General features: G+C 40.5%; 1 protein-coding gene across 1 annotated transcript in view; it reads right to left on the bottom strand.

Moving 5' to 3' along the window:
* NUP210 (nucleoporin 210) overlaps positions 1 to 18,966 on the bottom strand; it is a 1,597,588-nt gene that overhangs the window by 1,139,976 nt on the left and 438,646 nt on the right.

The raw sequence follows: 18,966 nt of genomic DNA, 5'->3' as shown, positions 1-18,966 counted from the left end.
AGTCCATGAGCTAGTGACGTATGGGATATACATTCCTACCAGGAGGGGCAAAGTTTCCCAAACCTCAAAATGCCTATAAATACACCCCTCACCACACCCACAATTCGGTTTAACGAATAGCCAAGAAGTGGGGTGATAAGAAAGGAGCGAAAGCATCAAAAATAAGGAATTGGAATAATTGTGCTTTATACAAAAAAATCATAACCACCACAAAAAGGGTGGGTCTCATGGACTCTTGCTAATATGAAAGAAATGAATTTATCAGGTAAGTTCTTACATAAATTATGTTTTCTTTCATGTAATTGGCAAGAGTCCATGAGCTAGTGACGTATGGGATAGCAAATACCCAAGATGTGGCACTCCACGCAAGAGTCACTAGAGAGGGAGGGATAAAAAAAAAACAGCCAATTCCGCTGAAAAAATAATCCACAACCCAAATCAAAAAGTTTTAATCTTAATAATGAAAAAAACTGAAATCATAAGCAGAAGAATCAAACTGAATTGTGGGTGTGGTGAGGGGTGTATTTATAGGCATTTTGAGGTTTGGGGAACTTTGCCCCTCCTGGTAGGAATGTATATCCCATACGTCACTAGCTCATGGACTCTTGCTAATTACATGAAAGAAATAGTGTTTTTTTCCTCTAAACTCTATAGTCAAAAGAAGAAGGTCATCCTCATTTAAATAGGGACCTTTGAGTATAACATTGATCTGTATGAACCCTCTAATCAAATGCACATTTATACACACAAGGTAATCACAATTACCACAGTAATTTTAAAGAGGCACTTCTGAGTTTTAAAACAAAGGGTCTGCAGACAGAGGATAAGTGGGTATATATATGAAAGTCTGGAAATGTGCTAGAGAGATGTGATTATTAGAATGTAATGCACAGTAAAGCTGCAATATTGACAAAGAACTTCTAACAATTACCTCTCCAAGTCTACACACCATACTCCAAGAGGAGAAGAACTGACATATCTTCATCTCAGAATCAGACACAAGATATCACCGGAGGCTCCCCACTGATAGATGTGGCAACTTACCTCATATGATTGAGGTGTTTTCAAGTAAGTGCTATACCTACCGGCCACAACTGTGTCATATAAACATCCTTTTGATTGTTCTTTCCTTTGTGTGCTCATCAAGCATCTTAAGAGACTGATGTACTTAGTTGTCCAACTAACAATTATTCATATATCAATTTTATTTAATTATACTGAAGTCTTTTGACCATTATTCAGCGCTGTCTCTCCCTCTCTCTCATACCTTGTGTTTCTCCTCCTCTTACCTCACAGTGAGGTTTAGTTGCTTTGGAGTTACTCTTCTTTGAGATAATAGCAGCTGTCTAAGGTCTTCATTCTTCAGTACCTCACAAATGGCTAGATTACGAGTTTTGCGGTATGAGTAAAAAAGCAGCGTTAAGGCTCATAACGCTGCTTTTTCACTCCCGCTGGTATTACAAGCCTTGCAGGTTTAGGGGCACCGCACACTTTTTTGGCCGTACCGCAAATTAACTTACACAATTTGCATAAAGTCTTTTTTCAATGGGACTTCCATAGCGCCGGTATTACAAGCTTTTTCTGTGAGGCCAAAAAATAAACCCTAAGCTAGCTACAATATAACTAATAGTTACATTGTATCTAGCTTAGGTTTTATTTTTATTTCACAGGCAAGTTTGTATTTATTTTAACTAGGTAGAATAGTTACTAAATAGTTATTAACTATTTACTAACTACCTAGCAAAAATAAATACAAATTTAGTTTACCTGTAAAATAAAACCTAACCTGAGTTACACTAACACCTAACACACTACAATTAAATAAATTACCTAAATTAAATATAATTAACTAAATAACAACAAAAAAACCCCACTAAATTACACAAAATAAAAAAAGAAATTATCAGATATTTAAACTAATTACACCTAATCTAATAGCCCTATCAAAATAAAAAAGCCCCCCAAAATAAAAAAAAACCCTATCCTACAATAAACTACCAATAGCCCTTAAAAGGGCCTTTTGCGGGGCATTTCCCCAAAGAAATCAGCTATTTTACCTGTAAAAAAAAATACAAACACCCCCTCAACAGTAAAACCCACCACCCACACAACCAACCCCCCAAATAAAATCCTAACTAAAAAAACCTAAGCTTCCCATTGCCCTGAAAAGGGCATTTGGATGGGCATTGCCCTTAAAAGGGCATTTAGATCTTTTTCTATTACCCAAAGCCTAATCTAAAACTAAAACCCACCCAATAAACCCTTAAAAAAACCTAACACTAACCCCCGAAGATCCACTTACAGTTTTGAAGACCGAACATCCATCCTCAATGAAGTAGGGAGAAGTCCTCAGCAAAGCGGCAAGAAGTCCTCAACGAAGCCGGGAGAAGTCTTCATCCAAGCCGGCAGAAGTGGTCCTCCAGATGGGCAGAAGTCTTCATCCAGACGGCATCTTCTATCTTCATCCATCCAGCGCGGAGCGGCTCCATCTTCAAGACATCCGGCGTGGAGCATACTCTTCTTTCCATGGCTAACGACGAATGAAGGTTCCTTTAAATGACGTCATCCAAGATGGCGTCCCTTGAATTCCAATTGGCTGATAGAATTAAAGGTGAAAAAATCATATTGCCTGATGCAATCAGCCAATAGGATTGAGCTTCAATCCTATTGGCTGATCCAATCAGCCAATAGGATTTAGCTCGCATTCTATTGGCTGATTGGAAAAGCCAATAGAATGCGAGCTCAATCCTATTGGCTGATTGCATCAGCCAGTAGGATTTTTTCACCTTTAATTCCGATTGGCTGATAGAATTCTATCAGCCAATCGGAATTCAAGGGACACCATCTTGGATGACGTCATTTAAAGGAACCTTCATTCGTTGTTAGCCGTGGAAAGAAGAGGATGCTCCGCACCGGATGGATGAAGATAGAAGATGCCGTCTGGATGAAGACTTCTGCCCATCTGGAGGACCACTTCTCCCGGCTTGGATGAAGACTTCCCCCGGCTTCGTTGAGTACTTCTTGCTGCTTCGCTGAGGATGGATGTCCAGACTTCAAAACTGTAAGTGGACCTTCGGGGTTAGTGTTAGGTTTTTGTAGGGTTTATTGGGTGGGTTTTAGTTTTAGATTAGGCTTTGGGCAATAGAAAAAAAGCTAAATGCCCTTTTAAGGGCAATGCCCATCCAAATTCCCTTTTCAGGGCAATGGGGAGCTTAGTTTTTTTAGTTAGGATTTTATTTGGGGGGTTGGTTGTGTGGGTGGTGGGTTTTACTGTTGGGGGGGTGTTTGTATTTTGTTACAGGTAAAAGAGCTGATTTCTTTGGGAAATGCCCCGCAAAAGGCCCTTTTAATGGCTATTGATAGTTTTTTGTAGGCTAGGGTTTTTTTTATTTTGGAGGGGCTTTTTTTATTTTGATAGGGCTATTAGATTAGGTGCAATTAGTTTAAATATCTGATCATTTCTTTTTTTATTTTGTGTAATTTAGTGTTTGTTTTTTTTGTAATTTAGGTAATTGTATTTAATTTAGGTAATTTATTTAATTGTAGTGTAAGGTTAGGTGTTAGTGTAACTCAGGTTAGGTTTTATTTTACAGGTAAATTTGTATTTATTTTAGCTAGGTAGTTAGTAAATAGTTAATAACTATTTAGTAACTATTCTACCTAGTTAAAATAAATACAAACTTGCCAGTAAAATAAAAATAAACCCTAATATAGATACAATGTAACTATTAGTTATATTGTAGCTAGCTTTAAGGTAAGTATTTAGTTTTAAATAGGAATTATTTAGGTAATGATAGTAAGTTTTATTTAGATTTATTTTAATTATATTTAAGTTAGTGGGTGTTAGGGATAGGGTTAGACTTAGGTTTAGGGATTAATAACTTTAGTATAGTGGCAGCGACGTTGGGGGCGGCAGATTAGGGGTTAATAAATGTAGGTAGTTGGTGGCGATGTTTTAACTAGTTTTTGCGAGGCGGGAGTGCGGCTGTTGAGGGGTTAATATGTTTATTATAGTTGTGGAGATGTCCGGAGCGGAAGATTAGGGGTTAATAAGTATAATGTAGGTGTCAACGATGTTGGGGGCGGCAGATTAGGGGTTAATAAGTGTAAGATTAGGGGTGTTTAGACTCGGGGTTCATGTTAGGGTGTTAGGTGTCAACATAAATTTAGTTTCCCCATAGGAATCAATGGGGCTGCGTTACGGAGCTTTACACTGCTGTTTTGCAGGTGTTAGACTTTTTTTCAGATGGCTCTCCCCATTGATGTCTATGGGGAAATCGTGCACGAGCACGTAAAACCAACTCTTTCAGAAGCGCTGGTATTGGAGTGCGGTATGGAGCACAATTTTGCTCTACGCTCACTTCTTGCCTGATAACGCCGGGTTTATGAAAACCTGTAATACCAGCGCTGTAGGGAATTGAGCGGTGACAATAACGTGCAAATTAATACTGCACCCCTCATACTGCAAAACTCGTAATCTAGCCGAAAGTGAGTCTTGCAGCGCATACTTTTGTGTGGCTTCCCTTCTTCCCCTGAGGGATAGTTTGGCATCCTATTTGTGTGTGTGTTTTTTTTTTATATATATATATATATATATATACACATATACACACAGTATATATATATATATATATATATATATATATATATATATATATATATATAAATATAATAAATAAATGTATGCTTACCTTATTTATTTCACAATAGTGAGAGTCCACGAGTCATCAGGTGTGGGTATTCCCCTCCCAACTACTAGGAGGAGGCAAAGGACAGTGATCAAAATGAAAAGAAACTTAAAAAAAAACTGTGCAAAGATGCCCAAGTAGCTGCCTCACAATTATGATCAATAGAAGCCTCATTAAAAAAAGCCCAAGAAATGTCAACTCCTATAGCAGAATGAGCAGCTAAATATGCCTTATGAACTAAGGCTTTAAACAAGGCAGCTAAAGTAACAGCCATAGCTTTCTGCCCTTTGCAAGGCCCAGAATAATGAACAAAAAGAGAAGAAGAAAGGCGGAAAACACAATTTATGCTTACCTGATAAATTTATTTCTCTTGTGGTGTATCCAGTCCACGGATCATCCATTACTTGTGGGATATTCTCATTCCCAACAGGAAGTTGCAAGAGGACACCCACAGCAGAGCTTTTATATAGCTGCTCCCCTCACTACCATATCCAGTCATTCGACCGAAAACAAGCAGAGAAAGGAGAAACCATAGGGTGCAGTGGTGACTGTAGTTTAAATTTAAAAATTACCTGCCTTAAAATGACAGGGCGGGCCGTGGACTGGATACACCACAAGAGAAATAAATTTATCAGGTAAGCATAAATTGTGTTTTCTCTTGTAAGGTGTATCCAGTCCACGGATCATCCATTACTTATGGGATACCAATACCAAAGATAAAGTACACGGATGAAGGGAGGGACAAGGCAGGTACTTAAACGGAAGGTACCACTGCCTGTAAAACCTTTCTCCCAAAAATAGCCTCCGAAGAAGCAAAAGTATCAAATTTGTAGAATTTTGAAAAAGTATGAAGCGAAGACCAAGTCGCCGCCTTGCAAATCTGTTCAACAGAAGCCTCATTTTTAAAGGCCCAAGTGGAAGCCACAGCTCTAGTGGAATGAGCTGTAATCCTTTCAGGAGGCTGCTGTCCAGCAGTCTCATAGGCTAAGCGGATTATGCTTCTTAGCCAAAAAGAAAGAGAGATTGCCGAAGCCTTTTGACCTCTCCTCTGTACAGAGTAGACAACAAACAAAGCAGATGTTTGATGAAAATCTTTAGTAGCTTGTAAGTAAAACTTTAAAGCACGAACCACGTCCAGATTGTGTAATAGACTTCCTTCTTCGAAGAAGGATTAGGACACAAGGATGGAACAACAATCTCTTGATTGATATTCTTGTTAGATACCACCTTAGTTAAAAACCCAGGTTTGGTACGCAGGACTACCTTATCCGTATGAAAAATCAGATAAGGAGAATCACAATGTAAGGCAGATAACTCGGAGACTCTACGAGCCGAGGAAATAGCTACCAAAAAAAGAACTTTCCAAGATAAAAGTTTGATATCTATGGAATGAAGAGGTTCAAACGGAACTCCTCCAAGAACCTTAAGAACCAAATTTAAGCTCCATGGTGGAGCAACAGGTTTAAACACAGGCTTGATTCTAACTAAAGCCTGACAAAATGCCTGAACGTCTGGAACATCTGCCAGACGCTTGTGCAAAAGAATAGACAGAGCAGATATCTGTCCCTTCAAGGAATTAGCTGACAATCCTTTTTCCAAACCTTCTTGGAGAAAAGATAATATCCTGGGAATCCTGACCTTACTCCATGAGTAACCCTTGGATTCACACCAATAAAGATATTTATGCCATATCTTATGGTAAATTTTCCTGGTGACAGGCTTTCGTGCCTGTATTAAGGTATCAATGACTGACTCGGAGAAGCCACGCTTTGATAAAATCAAGCGTTCAATCTCCAGGCAGTCAGTCTCAGAGAAATTAGATTTGGATGGTTGAAAGGACCCTGAAGTAGAAGGTCCTGTCTCAGAGGCAGAGACCATGGTGGAAAGGATGACATGTCCACTAGATCTGCATACCAGGTCCTGCGTGGCCACGCAGGTGCTATCAGAATCACCAATTCTCTCTCCTGCTTGATCTTGGCAATCAGTCGAGGGAGCAGAGGAAATGGTGGAAACACATAAGCCAGGTTGAAAGACCAGGGCGCTGCTAGAGCATCTATCAGCGTCGCCTTGGAATCCCTGGACCTGGATCCGTAACACAGAAGCTTGGCGTTCTGGCGAGATGCCATGAGATCCAGTTCTGGTTTGCCCCAACGATGAATCAATTGTGCAAAAACCTCCGGATGGAGTTCCCACTCCCCCGGATGAAAAGTCTGACGACTTAGAAAATCCGCCTCCCAGTTCTCTACACCTGGGATATGGATAGCTGATAGGTGGCAAGAGTGAATCTCTGCCCAGTGAATTATTTTTGAAACTTCTAACATCGCTAGGGAACTTCTTGTTCCCCCTTGATGGTTGATGTAAGCCACAGTCGTGATGTTGTCCGACTAAAATCTGATGTACCTCAGAGTTGCTAACTGAGGCCAAGCCTGAAGAGCATTGAATATCGCTCTTAGTTCCAGAATATTTATTGGAAGGAGTGTCTCCTCCTGAGTCCACGATCCCTGAGCCTTCAGGGAGTTCCAGACTGCACCCCAACCTAGAAGGCTGGCATCTGTTGTTACAATTGTCCAATCTGGCCTGCGAAAGGTCATACCTTTGGACAGATGGACCCGAGATAGCCACCAGAGAAGAGAATCCCTGGTCTCTTTATCCAGATTCAGTAGAGGGGACAAATCTGTGTAATCCCCGTTCCACTGACTGAGCATGCATAGTTGCAGCGGTCTGAGATGTAAGCGTGCAAACGGCACTATGTTCATTGCCGCTACCATTAAGCCGATTACTTCCATACACTGAGCCACTGAAGGGCGTGGAATGGAATGAAGAACACGGCAGGAATTTAGAAGCTTTTATAACCTGGACTCCGTCAGGTAAATTTTCATTTCTACAGAATCTATCAGAGTCCCTAGGAAGGAAACTCTTGTGAGTGGGGATAGAGAACTCTTTTCCTCGTTCACTTTCCACCCATGCGACCTCAGAAATGCCAGTACTACGTCCGTATGAGACTTGGCAATTTGGAAATTTGACGCCTGTATCAGGATGTCGTCTAAATAAGGGGCCACTGCTATGCCCCGCGGCCTTAGGACCGCCAGAAGCGACCCTAGAATCTTCGTAAAGATTCTTGGGGCTGTAGCTAATCCAAAGGGAAGAGCTACAAACTGGTAATGCCTGTCTAGAAAGGCAAACCTGAGAAACCGATGATGATCTTTGTGTATCGGAATGTGAAGATAAGCATCCTTTAAATCCACTGTAGTCATATATTGACCCTCCTGGATCATAGGTAGGATGGTACGAATAGTTTCCATCTTGAATGATGGAACTCTGAGGAATTTGTTTAAGATCTTTAGATCCAAAATTGGTCTGAAGGTTCCCTCTTTTTTGGGAACCACAAACATATATGAGTAAAAACCCTGTCCCTGTTCCTCCTTTGGAACTGGATGGATCACTCCCATAACTAGGAGGTCTCATACACAGTGTAAGAATGCCTCTCTCTTTATCTGGTTTGCAGATAATTGTGAAAGGTGAAATCTCCCTTTTGGGGGGGAAGCTTTGAAGTCCAGAAGATATCCCTGGGATATAATTTCCAACGCCCAGGGATCCTGGACATCTCTTGCCCACGCCTGGGCGAAGAGTGAAAGTCTGCCCCATACTAGATCCGTTACCGGATAGGGGGCCGTTCCTTCATGCTGTCTTATAGGCAGCAGCAGGCTTTTTGGCCTGCTTACCTTTGTTCCAGGTCTGGTTTGGTCTCCAGACCGTCTTGGACTGAGCAAAAGTTCCCTCTTGTTTTGCATTGGAGGAAGTTGATGCCGCACCTGCCTTGAAGTTTCGAAAGGCACGAAAATTAGACTGTTTGGCCCTTGATTTGGACCTGTCCTGAGGAAGAGCATGACCTTTTCCTCCAGTGATATCAGCAATAATCTCCTTCAAACTAGGCCCGAATAGGGTCTGCGCCTTGAAGGGAATGTTAAGCAGCTGAGATTTTGAAGTCACGTCAGCTGACCATGATTTAAGCCATAGCGCCCTGTGCTCCTGTATAGCAAAACCAGAATTCTTAGCCGTTAGTTTAGTCAAATGAACAATGGCATCAGAAACAAAAGAATTGGCTAGCTTAAGTGCTCTAAGCTTGCCAAGTATGTCATCCAATGGAGTCGCTACCTGTAAAGCCTCTTCCAGAGACTCAAACCAGAACGCCGCAGCAGCAGTGACAGGAGCAATGCATGCAAGGGGCTGTAGGATAAAAACTTGTTGAATAAACATTTTCTTAAGGTAACCTTCTAATTTTTTATCCATTGGATCTAAAAAAGCACAACTGTCCTCGACAGGGATAGTAGTACGCTTTGCTAGAGTAGAAACTGCTCCCTCCACCTTAGGGACTGTCTGCCATAAGTCCCATGTGGTGGCGTCTATAGGAAACATTTTTCTAAAAATAGGAGGGGGAGAGAACGGCACACCTGGTCTATCCCATTCCTTATTAATAATTTCTGTAAACCTTTTAGGTATTGGAAAAACATCAGTACACACCGGCACTGCATAGTATCTATCCAGTCTACACAATTTCTCTGGCACTGCAATTGTATCGCAGTCATTCAGAGCAGCTAAAACCTCCCTGAGCAACACGCGGAGGTGTTCAAGCTTAAATTTAAATGTAGAAATATCAGAGTCAGGTATCTTTCCTGAGTCAGAAACATCACCCACAGACTGAAGCTCTCCTTCCTCAGCTTCTGCATAGTGTGAGGCAGTATCAGACATGGTTCTTAAAGCGTCAGTATGCTCTGCATTTCGTCTAACCCCAGAGCTATCTCGCTTACCTCTAAATTCAGGTAGTCTGGCTAATACCGCTGACAGTGTATTATCCATGACTGCCGCCATGTCTTGTAAAGTAAACGCTATGGGCGCCCTGGATGTACTTGGCGCCATTTGAGCGTGAGTCCCTTGAGGGGGAGTCAAAGGATCTGACACGTGGGGAGAGTTAGTCGGCATAACTTCCCCCTCGTCAGATTCCTCTGGTGATAAATTTTTTAAAGACATAATATGATCTTTATTGCTTAAAGTGAAATCAGTACATTTGGTACACATTCTAAGAGGGGGTTCCACCATGGCTTTTAAACATAATGAACACGGAGTTTCCTCTATGTCAGACATGTTTATACAGACTAGCAATGAGACTAGCAAGCTTGGAAAACACTTTGAATCAAGTTAACAAGCAAATATAATAAACGGTACTGTGCCTTTAAGAGAAACAAATTTTGTCAAAATTTGAAAAACAGTGAAAAAAGGCTGTAAATCAAACGAAATTTTTACAGTGTATGTAATAATCTAACAGAGCATTGCACCCACTTGCAAATGGATGATTAACCCTTTAGTTCAAAAAACGGATCAAAAAAACGATATAGACGTTTTTTAACAGTCACAACAAACTGCCACAGCCTGCTGTGGCCCTACCTTCCCCAATAAACAATTTTGGAAAGACTTTGAGCCCTTTAGAGATGTCCTATAGCATTCAGGGAACTTCTGAGGGAAGCTGGATATCTGTAATGTAATCTGTAATTTTAACTGCGCAAAAAAGCGCTAAAATAGGCCCCTCCCACTCATACTACAACAGTGGAAAGCCTCAGGAAACTGTTTCTAGGCAAAATTTAAGCCAGCCATGTGGAAAAAACTAGGCCCCAATAAAGTTTTATCACCAAAGCATATATAAAAACGATTAAACATGCCAGCAAACGTTTTATATTGCAATTTTAAAAGGGTATTACCCCTGAGAGTAAGCATGATACCAGTCGCTATTAAATCACTGTATTCAGGCTTAACTTACATTAATCCGGTATCAGCAGCATTTTCTAGCGTTTTCCATTTCTAGAAAAAATTGTAACTGCACATACCTCATAGCAGAGTAACCTGCACGCCATTCTCCCGCTGAAGTTACCTCTCTCCTCAGACATATGTGAGAACAGCAATGGATCTTAGTTACAACCTGCTAAGATCATAGAAACCTCAGGCAGATTCTTCTTCTATTTACTGCCTGGGATAAAATAGCACAACTCCGGTACTATTTAAAAATAACAAACTTTTGATTGAAGAAAAAAAACTAACTATATTTCACCACTCTCTCTTACTACCTCCATGCTTGTTGAGAGTTGCAAGAGAATGACTGGATATGGTAGTGAGGGGAGGAGCTATATAACAGCTCTGCTGTGGGTGTCCTCTTGCAACTTCCTGTTGGGAATGAGAATATACCACAAGTAATAGATGATCCGTGGACTGGATACACCTTACAAGAGAAATCTTTTATGGCTTCCACATAATATCTGGAAGCTCTCAGAACATCCAGATTGTGAAGATGACATCCTTAAAATACTTAGGAGCTGGACAAAAAGTATCTGCAAATACTACCTTAGGAAGAAAGGCTAGTATGAAAACAGCCTTAATTAGCCTGATTAAAATAATAGAAAAAAATAGAAAAGAAGGCTTGCATGACAAAGCTGAAAGTTCAGAATCCATTCTAGACAAAGAAAGAGCTAGAAGAAAAAGAAACTTTCAGGATAAAACCTGAACATCTAAAACATGCAGAGCCTGAAAAGGAGAAGTTTGAATAATTCTGAAAGAATTTTAGCAGTAATCTCTGTGAGCACACAAAGCAAAAAATTTTTTCAAAACTTATGATAAATGTACCTAGTAACAGGTTTCCATGTCTAAATCAGGCCAGGACTGACCATAGGGCATACCGGGCATTTGCCCGGTGGGCCGCCGGGTAACCTTAGCCCCGCCCACAATTACCGCACTGAGTGCTTTTACTCTGTGGCTCTTATTTTATTTATTGGGACATGATGTTGCAGCTGTTGGGCTGCCGGTTACCTTAGCTCCGCCCACAGCTCTGTCTACTTCTTTAGCACAATTTGCACAAACATTTTGTGACAAAATGTTACTGTAGGCAGTGACACTCTACCACCCACCACCACCGGCAGAACCCGTTCCCTTCTTCTGCTTGCAACTCTGCGCTAGACTGCTAGTGCTACTCTATATCTAACTGTCTTGCATGCATAAGGATTCCTCGTTCTATAGTATACAGGCAGGGGGGCGTGTCCAGCTTCACTACCATGATGCGTAACGGTACAGTGCCAGAGAAGGACACGGATCGTTCAGCTTCCGGTTTAACAAGTTTAGAACTGTCTAGTACTCTAGTAATGACTGGACTAGTAACACAGCATTTAGGAAGTCAGCTATTTATACTCAGTGTGCCGCGCATCTTGTTATCGCTGATTTATGTAACCCTGAGGTGACCGGTTACAGTCTGCGTGTAAGCTGTGCATGATATTACACAGGACATGATGAAGTAATTAATGGAAAAGGTCAGTACCCCGCTACAACATAAAGTAACAATAAGCTTGTGCACCTTGCACCCTGTTATATAATGCACATAAGAAATAAAGTGACATGCCACCAGGTACAAACACGGCTTACATTGCTTATCTTGATTGTGTTAATACTAATGTTTAGACGTTTATGCACATCTTCAGTAATTATGCATGCAGTATAGATTGATGTTCATAGGTAGTGACTCGGCTAATATATGTAAGCAGGTATAGGCTGTTTTCCACCAATGAGAGGTGGTGTTGTATATTACAAATCAAGAACCGTTTTTAACCTTTTTTTAATATGGCACTATGTCCACATACAAAATTATAGAAGTATTATTCACTTATTCTATTTCTAAATGTGATGTTAGTACACTATAAATATTTGTTTGTTTTGATCACATGATTTTACTAACAATGCTGGTTGCTATGAAAATCCTGTTGGCGTTTTTTTTAACAAGTGGAGGAACTAATGATATATAAAAAGTTTGTAATTCAATGGGGTGTGTTTGCAATATATACACAGCAGTCTGGCTTTTAGGTTATGTGCTTCATTGGAAAGTGATGTGTTCCTTTGCTCCCATTTATATTGTGGGGTTTGATGAAGCTCGTGTATGTGTGGTGTGCGACTATGCGTGCATATGTGTGTGTATGTGGTGTATGTGTAGTGTGCGTGCATATGAGTATGTATGTGTAGTGTGCGTACATATGAGTGTGTGTGGGGTTTGCTTGCATATAAGTGTGTATGTGTGGTGTGCATGCATAAAAATGTGTGTAAATGGTGTATGTGTGGTGTGCGTATATGTGTGGTGTGCGTGTATGTGTGGTGTGCGTATATGTGTGGTTTGCGTGTATGTGTGGTGTGCATGCATATGAATGTGTATAGGGTGTATGTGTAGTGTGCGTACATGTGTGTGGTATGCATGCATATGAATGTGTGTATGTGTGGTGTGTGCGTGCATATGAGTGTGAATGTGTGGTGTGTGTGTATATGTAGTGTGCCTGCATATAAGTGAGTGTGTATGGGAGGGCCACTTTGCCTTAAATGGCTGGGCCTATTTTTGGTCCCAGTCCGGCCCTGGTCTAAATAAAGGTATCAAAAACCTTGTCAGAAAAACCTCTGAGACTGGCACTAAGTGTTCAATCACCAAGCCATCAAAGACCTTGATAAAACAAAGGACCTTGAGAGAGAAAGCCTCTTCTTAGAGGAAGCCTCGATGGTGGGCAGGACATCTGAACTAGATCAGCAAACCAAACCCTGCAAGGTAAGGCCACACTGGAGCAATCAGAATTGCTGAGGCTTGCTCCTGCTTGATTCTGGTTATCAATCTGGATACCAACATAAACCGAGGAATCACTGGAAGCAAAACACAAAAGGGCACCTTATAGTGTAAACTGTATATTCAAAAGGAGAAATGCAATATCCCAAATGGGTAACTCACAATCAAGGTGGCACTACCAAAACAATAGTGCATGTAAGGCAGGCTGGATGTCACCGTCCCCTGCTGACAGAACCAGCTTCTTCTTTCTGGTGTATATAAAAGCCTCCTTTTAAAATCCCTGGAAATCAAGCATAGAAGTCCATCTCATAGTGTAGAACAGGAGTGCCCAATAGGTAGATCGGAATCTACCAGTAGATCTCAAAGGCTCTGCTGGTAGATCAAGGCCGATGTGATCAAAATGATATGGTCAAGTTACGCAATCTCAACACTGGGGCGTGAGTAGAGTACGGTTGCTAGATATACTGCTTTATCTACCCCAGTGTGTGAAGGGGCACGTCATTAAACAGTCTGATGGTCGGACACAAAAAGTGCTACAGGATTGGATCTTGAAGGACGTTGATTTCAATCAATCAATTAATGTAGATGATTTTTTAACAACATCACAATTGACCTATCAAAAGCATGCTTGAGTAAGTACTCTCCCAAATGATATGGCGGTATAGTATAGTTAGGAGGGTAAGCGTCAATAGATAGAAAAAGGTATCTTTATTTGGAAAAGCAGGAATGTAAACTTAGGGACCGGCCCATTTTTAATGGTTGATCTCATTGAGCTGGTCATTTAAAAAGTAGATTCCAACACAAAAAAGTGTGGGCACCCCTGGTGTAGACTGTTCTATAGTGACAAGCTCAAAAGATCCAAAGTGGGTAACTCACAATGTTGTTGTCACTATAGGAGTAATAGTGCATAAGGGCATGCTGGGTATTCTAGTCTCCAGCTGACTTTCTCCTAGAGTACACTCTTCTTAAAGCACTTTTCTTCCAAAAGAAAGCCTCAGCTGACAGCAAACTTGAAAAAAACCATAGAAAAAGTATGCAAAGAGGACCAAGTAGCCGCCTTACAGATTTGTTCCATGGATGCTTCATTCTTAAAAGTCCAGGAAATAAGAGACAGCACAGTAGCCGGAGATAGAACTTTAAGGCATGCACCACCTCCAGGTTGTGGAGCAGATGTTTTCTGAGAAGAAGGATTTAGGACAAAAGAAAGGAACTACGATCTTGGATGATATTGCAGTCAGAAAACCACCTTGGGAAGAAATCCCAATTTGGTACAAAGAACAGCCTTAAATGCATGGAAAAGAAGATAAGGCGGATCACACTGTAAGACAGATAATTCTGAAACTCTACGAGCAGAAGAAATAGCCAACAAAAACAAAACTTTCCAAGATAAAAAATTAATATCAACAGAATGAATAGGCTCAAATGGAACCAAATTAAGGCTCCAAAGGAGGAGCAACCAATATAAACGCAGGCCCAATTCTGACCAGGGCCTGAACCAAATACTGAACGTCTGGAAGATTAGCTACCTTCTTGTGTAGCAAAAACGAAAGGACAGAGATTTGTCCCTTCAAAGAACTAGCTGAGAAACCATTCTCCAAACCCTCTTGGACAAAGAACTAATTACGAGGAACTCTCACCTTGTGCCAAGAGAAGCCTTGTGAGTCGTGACAATGACCCTATCTGAAAAACCTCTTTTAGACAGGACTAATCATTCATTCTCCATGCAGTTAGCCTCAGAGAATCTAGATTTTGATGAAGGAACAGACCTTGAACTAGAATGTCCTTTCTCAGTGCTAATCTCCACAGAGGGGAGAATAACATCTTCACCTGATCCGCAAACCAAGTCCTGCAAGGCCTAGCTAAAACCATTAGGATCACAGAGGCCCGGTCCTGTTTGAGGCGGTCTAAGACCCTGGGGAGAAGGGCGAACGGAGGGGACAGATAAATCAGACTGAACTCCCACAGAAATGCGTCCACCAGCACTACCTGAGGGTCCCTTGATCTTGGACCCAAATCGGGCAGCTTGGTATTGAGGCGAGAAGCCATGAGGACTATCTCCAGAAAAACACCACCTGAGGGTTATCTTTGAGAACACAACCGGAAGAAGAGTCCACTCCCCTGTCTGGAACGTCTGTCTGTACAGACTCCTTGTTCTTCCCTAAAGGTTGATATAAGCTGCAGATAATATGTTGCCTGATTGAATTCTGAAAAACCTGGACAGATTGCAGTTGAGGCTACGCTACCAGAGCATTGAAGATGACTCTCAACTGTAGAATGATCATGGAAGGACAGATTCCTCCGACAACCAGGGACCCCGGGGTTTTAAGAAACCCCAAACTGTCCCGCCCAGCCTGGGAGGCTGGGAGTCACAATCTCCCCCGATAATCTCAAAAAGCGCATGCCTTGGGACATCTGTAATCTACTGCAATAACCCTAAAAGAGAAACTATGTATTATTGCACTGCAATAAATAACCGTAGCAGAGGATACAAAAGAAATACTAACATATCTCATAGAGAGAAAAATATGATATTAAAAACTGAAAATAACTACAGAGACCGAACCTACTGAAGTATTCTTTAAAGGAAGTATTCCTTAAAAGAAAATATGTATTATTGCACAGCAATAAATATAACAGTAGCAGAGAAGAATAAATTACTGCGATATTGTTGGGAAATACAACAGCATGTACTATACCACATGTATGAACAACATTGATGCTGTAGATGGCGCTGTTCAGTTTAGATTGCTGATTGTTTATATCTGTGATCTTGTTCATTCTTTTATACAGGAAGGAAGTTGTTTTTTTAATCTCTATTGTGTTTTTCCTCCTCTGTGTGTGCTGACTATAGTTTTACAAGTCCTTTGGTATGTTCCAAATATTGCTGATGCATCTGAACAAGTAAAGCCTAATGCAGTTTTCTTTAAAAGCTTCCGGTGTCTTTTTGATACATACACCAACAGATATCTCAATTGTACCACAATAAAAAACAGCGGCACAGGCTAATAAAACACTGATGTATCTAATAGAGAGAAATATATGGTATTGAAAATAGAAAATACTGTAGTATCTTCAAAGAGAAAAACAGGTATTATTGCACAGCAATAAAAACGACAGCAGAGGCTAAAAAATATTGATATATCTCATAAAGAGAAATATATGGTATTGAAAACAGAAAATAACTACAGAGATTGTAAACCTACTGTAGTATCCCCTAAGAGACATTAAGAATTATTGCACGGCAATAAATAACAGTAGCTAGAGGCTAATAAAACATAATTTATGTAAGAACTTACCTGATAAATTAATTTCTTTCATATTGGCAAGAGTCCATGAGCTAGTGACGTATGGGAGGGGCAAAGTTTCCCAAACCTCAAAATGCCTATAAATACACCCCTACCCACACCCCACCATTCAGTTAACGAATAGTCAAGTAGTGGGGTGATAAAGAAAGGAGTAAAAAGCATCCACAAGGAATATGGAAATAATTGTGCTTTATACAAAAAAATCATAACCACCATAAAAAGGGGGTGGGACTCATGGACTCTTGCCAATATGAAAGAAATTTATTTATCAGGTAAGTTCTTACATAAATTATGTTTTCTTTCATGTAATTGGCAAGAGTCCATGAGCTAGTAACGTACGGGATAGCAATACCCAATATGTGGAACTCCACGCAAGAGTCACTAGAGAAGGAGGGATAAATAAAAACAGCCCATTTTCCGCTGAAGAAAATTAATCCACAACCCAAAATATAAGTTTATTCTCATAAATAAAAGGAAAAACTTAAAACATAAGCAGAAGAATCAAACTGAAACAGCTGCCTGAAGAAATTTTCTACCAAAAACTGCTTCCGAAGAAGCAAATACATAAAAACGGTAGAATTTAATAAATGTATGCAAAGAAGACCAAGTTGCTGCTTTGCAAATCTGATCAACTGAAGCTTCATTCTTAAAAGCCCAAGAAGATCTAGTAGAATGAGCTGTAATTCTCTGAGGCGAGGCTTTACCCAACTCCAAATAAGCTTGATGAATCAAAAGCTTTAACCATGATGCCAAAAAACGGCCAGAAGCCTTCTGACCTTTCCTAGAACCAGAAAAGATAACAAATAGACAAGAAGTCGTCCTGAAATCTTTAGTAGCTTCAACATAATATTTCAGAGCTCTCATCACATCCAAAGAATGTAAAGATCTATCCAAATAATTCTTAGGATTAGGACACAAAGAAGGGACAACAATTTCTCTATTAATGTTGTTACCTTAGGTAAGAATTTAAATGAAGTCTGCAAAACTGCCTTATCCTGATGAAAAATCAGAAAAGGAGATTCACAAGAGAGAGCAGATAATTCAGAAACTCTTTTAGCAGAAAAGATGACCAAAAGGAACAACACTTTCTAAGAAAGTAGTTTAATGTCCAAAGAATGCATAGGTTTAAATGGAGTAGTCTGTAAAGCCTTCAAAACCAAATTAAGACTTGAAGGAGGAGAGATTGATTTAATGACAGGCTTGATACAAACCAAAGCCTGTACAAAACTGTGAATATCAGGAAGTATAGCAATTTTAATGTGGAATAAAACAAAAAGAGCAGAGATTTGTCCTTTCAAGGAACTTGCAGACAAACCTTTATCCAAACCATCCTAAAGAGATTGTAAAATTTTAGAATTCTAAAAGAAATGCAGGAGAATTTATGAGAAGAACACCATGAAATGTAAGTCTTCAACTTGATAATAAAATCTTCCAAAAACAGATTTACGAGCCTGTAACATAGGTATCAATCACTGAGTCAGAGAAACCTCTATGACTAAGCACTAGGCGTTTAATTTCCATACATTCAAATTTAATGATTTGAGATCCTGATGGAAAAACGGAACTTGAGACAGAAGGTCTGGTCTTAAAGGAAGTGGCCAAGGTTGGCAACTGGACATCCGAACGAGATCCGCATACCAAAACCTGCAAGACGATGCTGAAGCCACCAGCAACACAAACGTTTGTTCCATGATGATTTTGGAGATCACTCTTGGACGAAGAACTAGAGGCGGGGAAAAATATAGCAGGTTGATAACACCTTGGAAGGTCAACGCATTTGCTGCTTCCGCCTGAGGATCCTGGATCTGGACAGGTACCTGGGAAGTTTCTTATTTAGATGAGATGCCATCAGACCTATTACTGGAAGACCACACATCTGAACAATTTGAGAAAAACACATCTGAGTGGAGAGACCACTCTCCCGGATGTAAAGTCTGACGACATGAGATAATCCGCTTCCCAATTGGTCTATACCTGGGATATGAAACCGCAGAAATTAGACAGGAGCTGGATTCCGCCCAAAAAAGTATCTGAGATACTTCATAGCTTGAAGACTGTGAGTCCCACCCTGATGATTGACATATACCACAATTGTGAAATTGTCTGTCTGAAAACAAATGAACGGTTCTCTCTTCAATAGAGGCCAAGATTGAAGAGCCCTGAGAATCGCACAGAGTTAAAAAATATTTATTGGTAATCTCGCCTCTTGAGATTTCAACCCCCTGTGCTGTCAGAGACCCCCAGGACAGCTCCCCAACCTGAAAGACTTGCATCTGTTGTGATCACAGTCCAAGTTGGACAAACGAAAGAGGCCCCTAGAACAATATGATGGTTGATCTAA

This window comes from Bombina bombina, chromosome 7 (genome assembly GCF_027579735.1).
Source record: "Bombina bombina isolate aBomBom1 chromosome 7, aBomBom1.pri, whole genome shotgun sequence".
In the NCBI taxonomy this organism is placed as follows: domain Eukaryota; kingdom Metazoa; phylum Chordata; class Amphibia; order Anura; family Bombinatoridae; genus Bombina; species Bombina bombina.
Note: the sequence above shows the minus strand (reverse complement) of the source record. Positions and strands in the feature narration are given on the sequence as shown.